A 12,045-nucleotide genomic window follows, 5' to 3' on the forward strand; every position below is an offset into this window, starting at 1 on the left:
CATGAGCCACTCAGTTTTGAAAAATATTTTGTTGTCCTCAAACAACCTTCGCTTACTTGACTAATGAAATGGCACTCTCAGGCCATCATATGACAATTGCACCATAAAGCACCACACATCATTAGTGTAAGTTCATGTTCATACCCGTTCTTTCATTCCCTTCTTCATCATCCCCTTCTTTAATCAAAAACAATAAAACGTAAATTTTTGTGCTCATACAACGTGCAGAGAGAAATATAGAACGGAACAAAGTTACCCTTAAAACATGTAGCATGGTCAAAACAGAATTGCTTTCCAAGAGAAATAAAGTATTTGAACTGTGAAGTTGTGCAAGCTGCTACAAAACGAGAAATGACAACCGACGGTCACTTCAAGCAGTACATAATTACAAATATGGCAACGCCTGACTGCTTCAACGCGGGGCTTTAAATTAAGTCCTCAGCCCGAAGCACCGACTCACGACGCTTCCACACCATTTATTTACAGAATTAAGAGTCTTCAGCCCATAAGTCGTTTCGCACTTCTAGCATTTCGCCCTGCAGCTGGCATGTCATAATTACTACGTTAAGATTAAGTAAGAACTTTGCTTCCTCGTGCAAGCGGGTCATCATCGATCCGCTCAGAAGTTAAACAAATGTTTTACCTTGGCAGTCCTGGCAGCCGGCTGTTTCACTTGATGTCGCAACACCAAGCTGTTCTGTTGCTGTGGGGATGCCGAGGAAATTGAATTATCTCTGTATTAGTGTTCGTTTTGTAGTAGCGCCAAAGAGGTCAAGTAAACGCTTGCTCAAAAGGCTATCACTTGATTACTGCATGCCATGGTTTCGTGAGAAAACTGCCCATCAACTTTTACGCTGCACTTATTTTCTGGTTTTTCCTTGACATCAGCCCTCATTGCTCTTTCAATTTGAATGTTTTGTTGTACCTGAAAGAGGTTGCGAAATGTCTTCTTGCCAGCTGAGCAACAACAGTATGGTAATAGTCATGTGTCACAACACTTTCACCGTCCGTTGAACTCAGAAGCCGCGTAAGTAATGTGCAACGCGCTGAAGTAACGCAAATAACGTATTCCAACTTCGCGCCTGTGACGTAAAATGCATGGATGAGAATAGCTTCTATAGCGTAATCGATGAGACGCAGTTAGTTAACGTTATCAATCTGCTGTATATGGCTTTGCCTGCATGGTGACAAGCGACATCAAATTACAAAATACAACAGTCTGGTCCCTAAAATGTAATACACTTTGTTATAATGAATTTCACTCTTGTTTACCGCTCACCTGAGACACCCCCTTCATCTTCTCAGGCATCCTAATTTAGCTCTAGTTTTATTAGTGAAGTACAAGTGGCATTTTGAATGCTCACGAAATTGTCAGCATGATGCGTATCTTACCCAGTTCTGTTATTTTCTTCGGGGACGTAATCATCCCTCTGACCCAAGGATACCCAAAATAAAACAAGTGAAAACATTTCACATCAAATTTCCCGAGCGTGAACTAACCACGTATTAACAAAGCAATACAATTTTGACAGTTTCTGATATTTTTATTTCTTTATGCATAGAAATATCGAGGTGGAATTGTAATGACGGATGGCAAAAGAATATTTGCTAAGGTAATATAGTTGTGCCTTGATCAGGGATAAACACCGGCGTCCTTCATATGATCGTACATACGTGGTGAAACCGTTTTTGCCAGTTTTTTCTACTATTTTACGCATGAGTAACTCGGGATTGGCTTTCTGTGTTGTTCTTATGTATCCCCGGAAAGTCACAGTTGAATTTCACGCATTTGTGCTTTCCTTCGATGAAGATAGATGAAGAAAAAAGTAGGAAAAAATACACCATCTCTCGCTAAAGAGAACCATGTGTAGATACGAAGTAGCGGCTGCTAAATCTTTCATTGGCGACTACATCGACGCTGGTGCTAATCGCCGCGTTGTGTCATAGAAAACCCTGGGGACATAGAAAACAAGCAGTGATTGATTGTTGTTTGCTACTTGAACTTGCCAATCACAAGTGTTTGGTAATGAAAGACAAGAGACTCTAATTGGACGCGCAGACCAACAGCCTGCGCACACGCTGCGAATTTTTATTCTTCAACAACGTACAGTAGAAATCGCCCTTGGGCACTACAATTGAGGTCGAGATCCAGTGCCTATATATACGGGGTGGCCAGTGAATAGTCGGTTGTACAGCACGGGCAGTCACTTTTTTTTAATCATATCTTTGTCAACAAGTGTGAAGACCTCAGGACGGCTTTATGCTATATCACTAAAAGTACCAAGTTTTCGACATTGTTAACCACTTTTTCTAAACAGAGCTCGCAAGCAGCCGCTGCCCACGTTGGTGTTGCGAGGCGAGAGATTGCAAACATAGTAGGGGAAAAAGAGGGAGATGGGACGCTGCGGAGAGGAATGCCAAGAGGAGAGAGAGGGGGGGGGGCGAGCGTAAGTTAGCAGACGCTCCCTGCGTTGGCGTTGCGAGGCGAGAGAGGGGGACCATAGGAGAGGAGAGAAAGGGTGAGCGGACGTGCATGCACAGTAAAAGTGGTCACGCCGCACACCGGACTGAGCCTAACTCTAAGCTGCTTCGCATCTAAAATAGGAAGAGTGAGACAGAAAAAAAATATTAAAGAGATAGGAAGAAATAAACACAGATGAAGGGAGAAAAAAGACAAAAAGAGGAAAAAAATGTACGTAAGGAGAAAGGAAAGGGAAACTGAAGAAAAACAAACGAGGTGGCCCCGTTCCGCTCTTCCTTGAGGCTTGGCAACCCTAGTGCAAAGCTGCCTTAATTTTTACCTGAATATTTTTTGTTTATTCATACTGTTAGCATACATGTCAAAACAGAAGTTGCTCCACTGAACACAAAACAGCAGTTTCAGATATCAACTCAAAAGGGGAAGAAAACGTCACAACTTGACACGATGTCAAATAAATAAAAATTGGAAAACATGCAACATTCAATACGCACAATGCAGCAAAGTGCGCATAGCATAGGTTAGCAAGTGAGCTCGTTTTCACAAGTACATTTCATTCAACAAAGCACTTTCAAAATGATTCTCATCATTACAAAATACAACGTTCTTCCATAACGTATTCTATGTGTCAACAGCGAATGCGAAGGAAAAATTTTCGAACGATTTGGTGTTGTGCTTCAAAGGTTTAATGTGTTTACTCTGCTTTGTCCACGAATGGGATGGTTCAAGAGTGATAAAATTTGTTGTCTTAATTTTGTAAACACAATGAAATATATTACAAAAATAATTTCATGCGGTTGATGTTCATTTATTCTTGAAATGTAAGGATATGGGCTTTTCTTTTTAAGCTTGTTACTGACGGCCTTGTATGGTAAGAATGAAAAATTAACTTTTAGCCTCTACTTTTAACCCGTTCACATCTAACGATGTGATTTGGCGTAGATCACTTTCATATCAGACATTCATATTCCAGCTACAAAAGTACAATGGTTTTATATCCTGTAAGTTTTACTTCAGGTGTGTGATCACCAAGCCTCTGATGAAGCGTCCAAAGCTTTTTGTAATTTCTCACAAATATAGTCTTATGGTGATTCCAAATCAAGTTATCTGTGACGTAAACACCCTGGTATTTGTGTTCTGACGCACAGCAGAGTGGCTGCGGCGGCTGCATTTTCGATGGAGGCGAAAATGCTGTAGGCCCGTGTGCTTAAATTTGGGTGCACATTGAAGAACCCTGGTTGGTTGATATTTCCGGTGCCCTTCAGTACGGCGCCCCTCACAATCATTTGGTGGTTTTGGGACGTTAAACCCCACATATCATTGTCATCACAGCATAATGGTTCGTGTTCTATGACGTAGGGAAATGAGCATTGTTTTTTTTTCTTTTAATCGGCATCAGAGTGGTTTTGCTAGGGTTCAACTTTATTTGCCTTTTTTACATTAAGAGCCCATCGAGACTAGATGCTCATTAAGCTTTTCCTGGTCGTAGCTTGAAATTACTTTTGAGTAGGTGACTCTCCCGTCCGCATAGTGCCTAATGAAGTGCAGTCTATTGCTTTTCAGCCAGTTCACTCCTTTCCCGGACGTGGAATTCAGCTTATAAAGGCATGCTGCAACCAATGAGTGATATTCAGCTTTCCCTCCATCAATCTTTTTTGTGGTCCGAAATTGGCTTCTTCCTCATGTAGACGTGCTCTACAGGCAAAACACGCTCCACAGGCGTCAAAGGGTATAAGTTAAGCAGGTCCGTTGTTGCTGACCTGTGGCGTATGATGGCCGATGGCAAGGCGACTCAGAGCATCACTCTTAGTGCTCGCTTTTAGTCTCACTTTACGTGCTATTTTGGTTGCTCGATTCTAACTGCGCCTCTACTCACAGACGAACATCCCTGAATGAAGGTGTTCCGGTGGCCCAGCCATTGGCGTGTCATCTCCTGCATGATCCGTATTAAGCTAGCATCCTCTTCGTTCTTCTTTTTTAGAAAGTTTACCTTTACAAGTAAGCCTTATCTGTGCAAGTGTTTAGAAAAAAAAAGTTTAACGATTTCAAGTACTTCGTACTCAACTATGGGAGAGCACTAAGCCGTCCCGCTACCTGTGCAAGTAAGTAAAGAACAATTGCTATTTTTTAGTAACAACATAGCTTTTCACTCTGTGCCAAGGTACACAATCAGATATCATAAGAGCTATGGATGGTTCCTGGTTGTACACCTCATGCGAATGGCAAAAGCAACGGCAGGTCAAAGGAATGCCTAATTTACACTGGGAATTTGATTTGTAATAAGTAAAGAATTCAGCTTTTTATTCAGTATTTTCTTGTACTACATATATTTAAAACATTTGCAATGTAGTGATGCCGATTTTTTTTTCTTTCAGGTAAGCGCATGAAATCTATTTTCGACCTCACCTATATAGTGCAAACTTCGTAAGTACAGTTTTTACCTCACTCAATTCGGCCAATCCTGCACGTAGGGTACAAATACCTAGTTAGACATCACACTAAACTTGACTAGTTTTTTTAACCGACAAATTTTATCTATGAAAGGCATATTAGTAGAACAACGTGAGTGCCACAGGGGACTTTATTATGCGCACTAAAGAAAGCGAGACAAAAATACGTGTTTCATTTGTATTAAGCTGGCTGTAGTAGGCTAAATTTTTTAGCGCTATATATTCAAAGACTATCTTGCGTACAGCATTCACACATTGAATTTTACTATTTAGGGCAATGTCACTCACGTATTTTTGTTTCCATCACCTTCAGTTAGCGTCGTATTGTCGTCCCAATGACTTACATCAGAGCAAAGGTAGCATCCAGTCTTAGGATTCATAACGACACTTCATGGGTGTCCCGAAAAATTGCGCACAGTAGTCGTCCTGCTAGAAATTTTGATGCCGCATTTTCATCCATGAGTGCTTTATTATAGATGTGCAGGATAAAACGTCATACAATAAGGACTTGCGTCAGACCATACATCTAGTTAGCACGCAATTCAAACAGCGTAAGTGCAAAATACAAAGCCGCTGCAAAGTCACAATCTGTTAATGACTGTTACCTTTCAGTATTTTGATACTCCACGAGGCATCGCTTTTATCGTGAACGTTACTACTACGAGAAAGCAACCCTACAAACAACATTTCTGGGGAAATTGCACAAAGAACACGAATTAGCTGGTTATTATGTTAGTAGTGCACCTATATCGAATAACAGGTATTTTCTCCCGTAAAGCAGCTTGAAGAAATACTATAGTTTTGTAGTGTATTCATAGAAACTGTTATTATTTATGAGCAATTGATTGACTAGGTGAAAGGTACGCTTATTCTGACTTTGTCTATACTCTACATGCAAAATAATTTGCTGTGGATGGCAGGATATTTATGATGCATCAAACAAAATATCACGAGCTTCTGTAGTAGACGAATTTCAATAAAAGACTTCGACCCGTCCACGTTTTCACACCAACAACAATTTTGGCACGATGTCTAGCCATGTAATCTCGGTCAGTGCCGTTATAGTAAAGAGGATGTGCACTTGGTGCTGCGCATGTGAAGCACTATTGGGGTGTAACCGAACAAGCTTCGCATACCCCGAATTTCCTGAGGCATAGACGTTGCTTTTGCAAAACGTTGCAAGGTGTCTAGTTATCACCCAATCTTAACAGTGTAAGTACGAACCACAAGGCTGTTCTTGCGAAAAAATTGTTTTCCAGAAAACCGTCTAAGTGGAATTGGCTCTATCTTTATTCATACGTGACGGACATTTTTAGATTTGCATGGGACTGAAAATATTGAATGGAATTTGTAAGCTCTGAAGTTGAACACCTCACTTCTTGACATTTTTCAAAGCATTTGTCACAGTTAATCAAAACGCAGATAATATTACAAATATGCAGCAATATTTTGGATGCAGGAATAACTATGTAGTTTATTTCGAAGGCAACGAATTTGTCCAGTGCCATGCTGTATCATCCCTTGACTGTTATTCGTAACCGAAAAAGTTTTAAATTCTGTATCGTGAAATCTTTCTTGTCCGACACACAAAGGAATTGGTTTTTAAGTCAGTCAAGATTGAGTTACAATGAGTATAGCAACTCCACCTGAAAAATCAAATATATTTTTGGCGCAGCACGACACCAACTATGACACGAGCACAATAATGCTGTCATCCATCTTATTGTTGAGCAATGAAAAGGCAGGCCCGGAGTGTCAATCAACATTGCAGACATTGCATTGGTCTGTAATGTGGACACAACTTCTAATGCACTCTAATAGGTAATCGACTTTAGTTCACGATGCATACCCCCAGGCCCCCTTTTCAAAAAGTACACTTCTCGCTTGCTGGTTCGTGAAGCGATCACTGTGATACGGAAAAAACTAGGCCGATACCACGTTCCTTGGAATCGATGTTATGTGAACCATTCGGAGGAAAGGTGGCCATGTTGTAGTTTTTTATTAAGTGACACGTCATGAAATGACGCCAAATATATCTACAAATGTTGCACGCATAGACACATGTTGAAGAGTTGCAGATGTTTAGATAACCAGTTGTTTGCACTTGCGCAAAGATGCCAACTGGCACATACGTATTAGCCGCTCCAGAAGCTAATATGAAGCGCTGATGCTCGCGAGGATGCTGGCGAGGATGCTCGCGAGGATGCTGGCGAGGATGCTGGTTAGGATACTGGCCCTGAATACTGCTACATACATCAACTTCAGCGCATGACAACTTACCACAATCGACGTTAACCCGGCGTGACGGCTGTATCAAATGAGTACATATGTAATGTTAATAAAATTGGGTAGGTAGCACTGCAACCCCTATTGACGTTTCGTGAATATTAGCGTCTATTTGAAAAGTACTTCCGAGACCTGCTGGCGTAGCTCTGTGGTAAAATGCTTCATCGCCACGCAGAATGGTTCGGTTCGATTCCGGCTGGGATCCTGGCATTTATTCTTTGCATTCGGCGGGTCGATGCTACCAACGCCAGACATTTCTTAACGCTCACGTGTTAAAACTACCCATGTGTGTTTTCGTCGTTCCTGGGTACATACTAAGTGTCAATCACCTGTATCATATATCCGCATACCAGTGGCACATACCCTCCCGTGGGTATGTGCCATTAGAACATGAATCTATGCATATTACAGCAATTACTGAAAGAAAGTGGCAATATTACGTGTTGTAGTGTTGAAGCCTGTATACAAGACGTGTTTTTTAAGCACACAAGTTACTTCCACTGCATTTACAACCAGGCGCGTAGCCGTGGGTTAAAACACCTGCTTGCAGGCAAACGGCCTGTGTTCGGTCCTCGCTCTCACCCAGAGAGTTTATATGTTTTAGTTGCCTCCTTCTGAATGTTTCGGTCACGGACAAGATCATCAGTCTTCGCTCGCAACCGCTGACGCTGACACTGGCATTTTTGCGAAACCAGCTATTCAACGCTACATTTTAAAATAATTGGGTGTGGTGAACGGGCCAAAAAGGGGATTGAATGTGTAAACGTAAATTTATTAGAGCACATATTACGGCCTGCAAAGATAACGCTTAAGTTTGAGCCAACTGTTTGCTTATTGTTTTTATTATTTGCTCTGTAAGATATCCGTTGTACCTACCGACTCGAAAATCGCACTCTTTAAAAAGCTTACTGCAGCTGCACGTGAAGATGAGTGTGTAGGTACTAGTTTGTAAAGACATTCGCTTGGTCTCCAACTAAAACAGTTGGAGCAGCAGCTACTTATCCGGCGTTTGGAACACGATAAATGTGCATAAGCTTTTCTCGGTGATTAATTACTCCCAAAAAGCTCTACACTTAAAGAGAGCCTATGAAAGTGAAAGTGGTACTGAAGTGCCTGCATACTTGCTTTAAAACTCACAGCAAATGTGTTTCGTCACGTTATGGGATAGTGATCGACGGTTTGTCGAGTCGGCTCACACTCTTTTATGTACGAAATCTAACGTATTTTCATGAAGGAAGAAAAAATGGGATCACCCGCTTTTTCAGTTCTCCTTTTCTGGTTTTCTGGCTATACATTAGCGTGTTTTTGTTATACGAAATAGCAACAAATATATAGGTTGAATAATGCGTTTATATTCAATTGGCATTTCGATTGGCATGTCCTCTGAAAAACAAGATTGTTTTATTATTGAGGGGAAGTTAGAAAAAACATAGAAAGCCATATCGTCTTGTGTGACGATCCAAAATAAACTTTTAATACGAAAATCTGCGTTGTTCAAATTAGTTATATAGTAGCACTTCACAAATAAGAAGAATTAGGAGATTGATTATTAGTAACTTTTAAAGTGCTGGAGCTTTTGTTTAGTTATAATTTATCAAAAAGAACTCCTTGGCACTCTCGTTGTTGAACAATTTTCAAAGGATCTAGTTATTGCCAGAATCACAAGACGTAAAGAAGCACTGGAGTGGAGGTAATTACCTTTGTTTCAAACGTCCAAAGAAGGTTCTGCAACAGCGATGCGCTCATCTATTTTATCCGATGAAGGGCTGAATACGTCAAGAAGAGAAAAGCATGGCAGCTTATTGTGAAAAAATTCTGTAATTAAGTTAGTTTTCAATACGCCTTTTTCTTCTCTCTTTTATATGTGCAGAGATTCCGAATTTGTAAAACACAACACATTAATATATTAGTGCTTAAACGCTTCAGAACTTCCTGTCAGAGCAATTATCTGGAGCAGGTCAAAATGTGTGGCCGATACAAATTGCTTTGACATGCTAAAAGCATGTAGTCTGTTCTCAAGCTATCTTTTTTCTCTTATTTTTGCGCGAACGCTCCTTTCAGTAATTGCGATGACAGGCGGAGAGAAAAAAAAAAGATATTGATTTACCGGGGGATCGAGTGCTTCACTCTTTCAAGTGAGGCTCTCTTTTTGACGAGGAGAGCAAGGTGCAGTGATTGCTGATTTTTAAAATGCGAAGCATTTCTTTGCGTACTGCAAGCCCTTTGGGCGTCTATTTGTGAATCTATCTATCTATCTATCTATCTATCTATCTGTCTATCTATCTATCTATCTATCTATATATATATATATATATATATATATATATATATATATATATATATATATATATATCAGCGCTAACGTTTCGGTGCTTTCATTATTACCGCCTGACTTTGAGGTTAAACCAAAGTTAGTACAGGAGGAAAAAAATGGTTTCGTGAATGCGACTTATTGGTTATGACATGAATAATGTCACGATCCCGTCACGTGCGTCATCAAACACTTTCCAAAAAAAGTGGCGCATACCCGGGGGAGGTTATATATGTGCAACTGGTATGTGGGTGTGTGCCAGAGGTGTTTGACAGTTTGTCTACCAGGGAATGGTGAGAGTACACATATATAGATTTAACGCTTGATGAATTAGAAAAAGCGCACATCGGCAGCGTTTACCGGACAAATGCAAAGTATAAACGTCATTGTCGCAGCAGCAATCGAACCCTAGCATTCTTCGTGCCAATCAAATATAATACCACAGAGCCACGTTATGTCTTCTAACTACCTTTCAAATGAACACTAATGTTCACGAAACTTCAAGTGTGGTTGCAGTGCCGGCTTTACAATTTCATAAACATTTCAAATGTACTCCAACAATTCAGCCATCACGTCGGTTTACCATCAATTGTAGCCAGTTGTCATCCGCTTATATTTATGTGGCAGTGTCTAGGGCTACGATCATTGTGAGCAACAGCACTTCGTATCAGCTTACCACTTCTTGTGTTGCTGATATCCACATTGCTGTAGGCATCGTTGCGCAACTGTAAACAACTAGGGATAGAAAACACATCCAGCTGGGTATTGTATGTCTGTGCGTGCATTTTTGCATATATTTAGTACAACTTCGTAACGTTTCACTCAATAAAGAAATTGCAAGAAAGTCAGCTGCATACGCATGCTTCACATAACATTGGTTTCCAAGGTACGTAGAATCTGCCAAGTTTATTTTTTAAATAATTACAGCGACTTCTTTTTTCTACTCATCTTCTGCAATATTGTACGGACTAATTTTAACTTCTTTGCTGGCCATGCTAAAGAGGGCGGGTATTATTCAAAGGTTAGTTGAATATTTTTTTTCATTCCGTTCACTTTTAGGCATCCGGACAGGGTTAACATTTCATTGCGTGCTGTCACTCATTGTTAATGAAAGATGTATTCTCTACAGCTCTATTAACCTGTATCAAACGCTGTAAACATATCTGTAGTATTTGATTATTTCAGCGTCGTTTTAAGATTTACAAAGTCTTCACTTAAGCTGATAAAAACTCTGGACCACCTGTGGCGCGTACCCATATACCACGTGGCATGCTATGCAGGCAAGTGACGCGTGCGCACACATGCGTATCGTGCGTGGCGTTGAGGAGATTGAATGGGTGAGCAGCTTCGATTACCTGGTGTTCATTACTGTGTACTGATGCTGTCGAGACCCCAAATTACTTGCAATATTTTGCCTTCCTTTATTTGCAGCTGCCCCAGCCTGGATCAGAACTGCGGCATTCGCGTCAGTAGCCGAGCAGCATAAGCATTGAGCGAATGGGTGCACCAATAAAAAAAAAAAGAAAACCTAGAACACTTGTTCAAATATGTGATTAAGATGGAATTTTTATACTGCACCCGAGTTTCTGAAGTACAATTTGCATTTAAAAAAATAATATACAAAAAACGTTATTGATAACTGTTAAAAAAGCGATGAATTAAAGCAAGCAAGTGTGGTTGCAATAACACCAAGAGTTTACTAAACACGGGGTATCAGTTATTCTAAAAAAAAGGAAGTATCAAGACCACTCAATGAAAATATCTCACACTTCCAAGGCATTCGTAACGTGATCTTCCGCTGACTAGGAAGCATTCAGAATAATGGGATCTGCAATCATCGCTTAACTCTATACTGTTTTCCTCAAACCTCTATAGTTATAGGGATCAACATTCCCTGTGTAGCCGAATCCCAGTGCTGAGATTAGGTGCCTGGGTCCGAAGTCCAAAGATCAACGAAGAAAAATTTATTCTCGGTTTTCCCGATGGTGGCTCTTTTTATTTGGTGAATAAATCAACTTATTGGGATTACATTAATAGCGATCACTCGCGACGCAAGCTTACGAACAGGAAGATAACTACGGGTATAATTTTTTTCTGTATTTTCTCTCTCTCTCGCTCTTCCCGAAATTTCTTTTCTATCATCTTTTATTCTCCTCACCCTTTTCCCCAGCCCAGGATAGCCAGAAGGTCTAAGAACGGGCTAAGCTCCTTGTCCTTCCGCTTAATCTTTTCTCCTCCGCCTCCTCCTTACACGTGTGATTATTGTTATCTTCATAGTCATTCGTTATTTCTTCACACTATTGTTAAGCTTTCTATAATTTACGGTGTGTAATTGACGCTTAGCACCGATGCAACTGGCTCCTTGTCCAGGACCACGGAAATGGTTGACCTCGTTTATATGGTTTCTTTTATGCGAAAACAAAAACCATGTTAAATGGCACACTCAGTCTTTTGCTTATGGGCTGGCCACCACAAACAATTCACTTATGTGACCCCTGCTCACATCACTCAAGACACTA

This window comes from Rhipicephalus microplus, unplaced genomic scaffold (assembly GCF_043290135.1).
Source record: "Rhipicephalus microplus isolate Deutch F79 unplaced genomic scaffold, USDA_Rmic scaffold_32, whole genome shotgun sequence".
In the NCBI taxonomy this organism is placed as follows: Eukaryota; Metazoa; Arthropoda; class Arachnida; order Ixodida; family Ixodidae; genus Rhipicephalus; species Rhipicephalus microplus.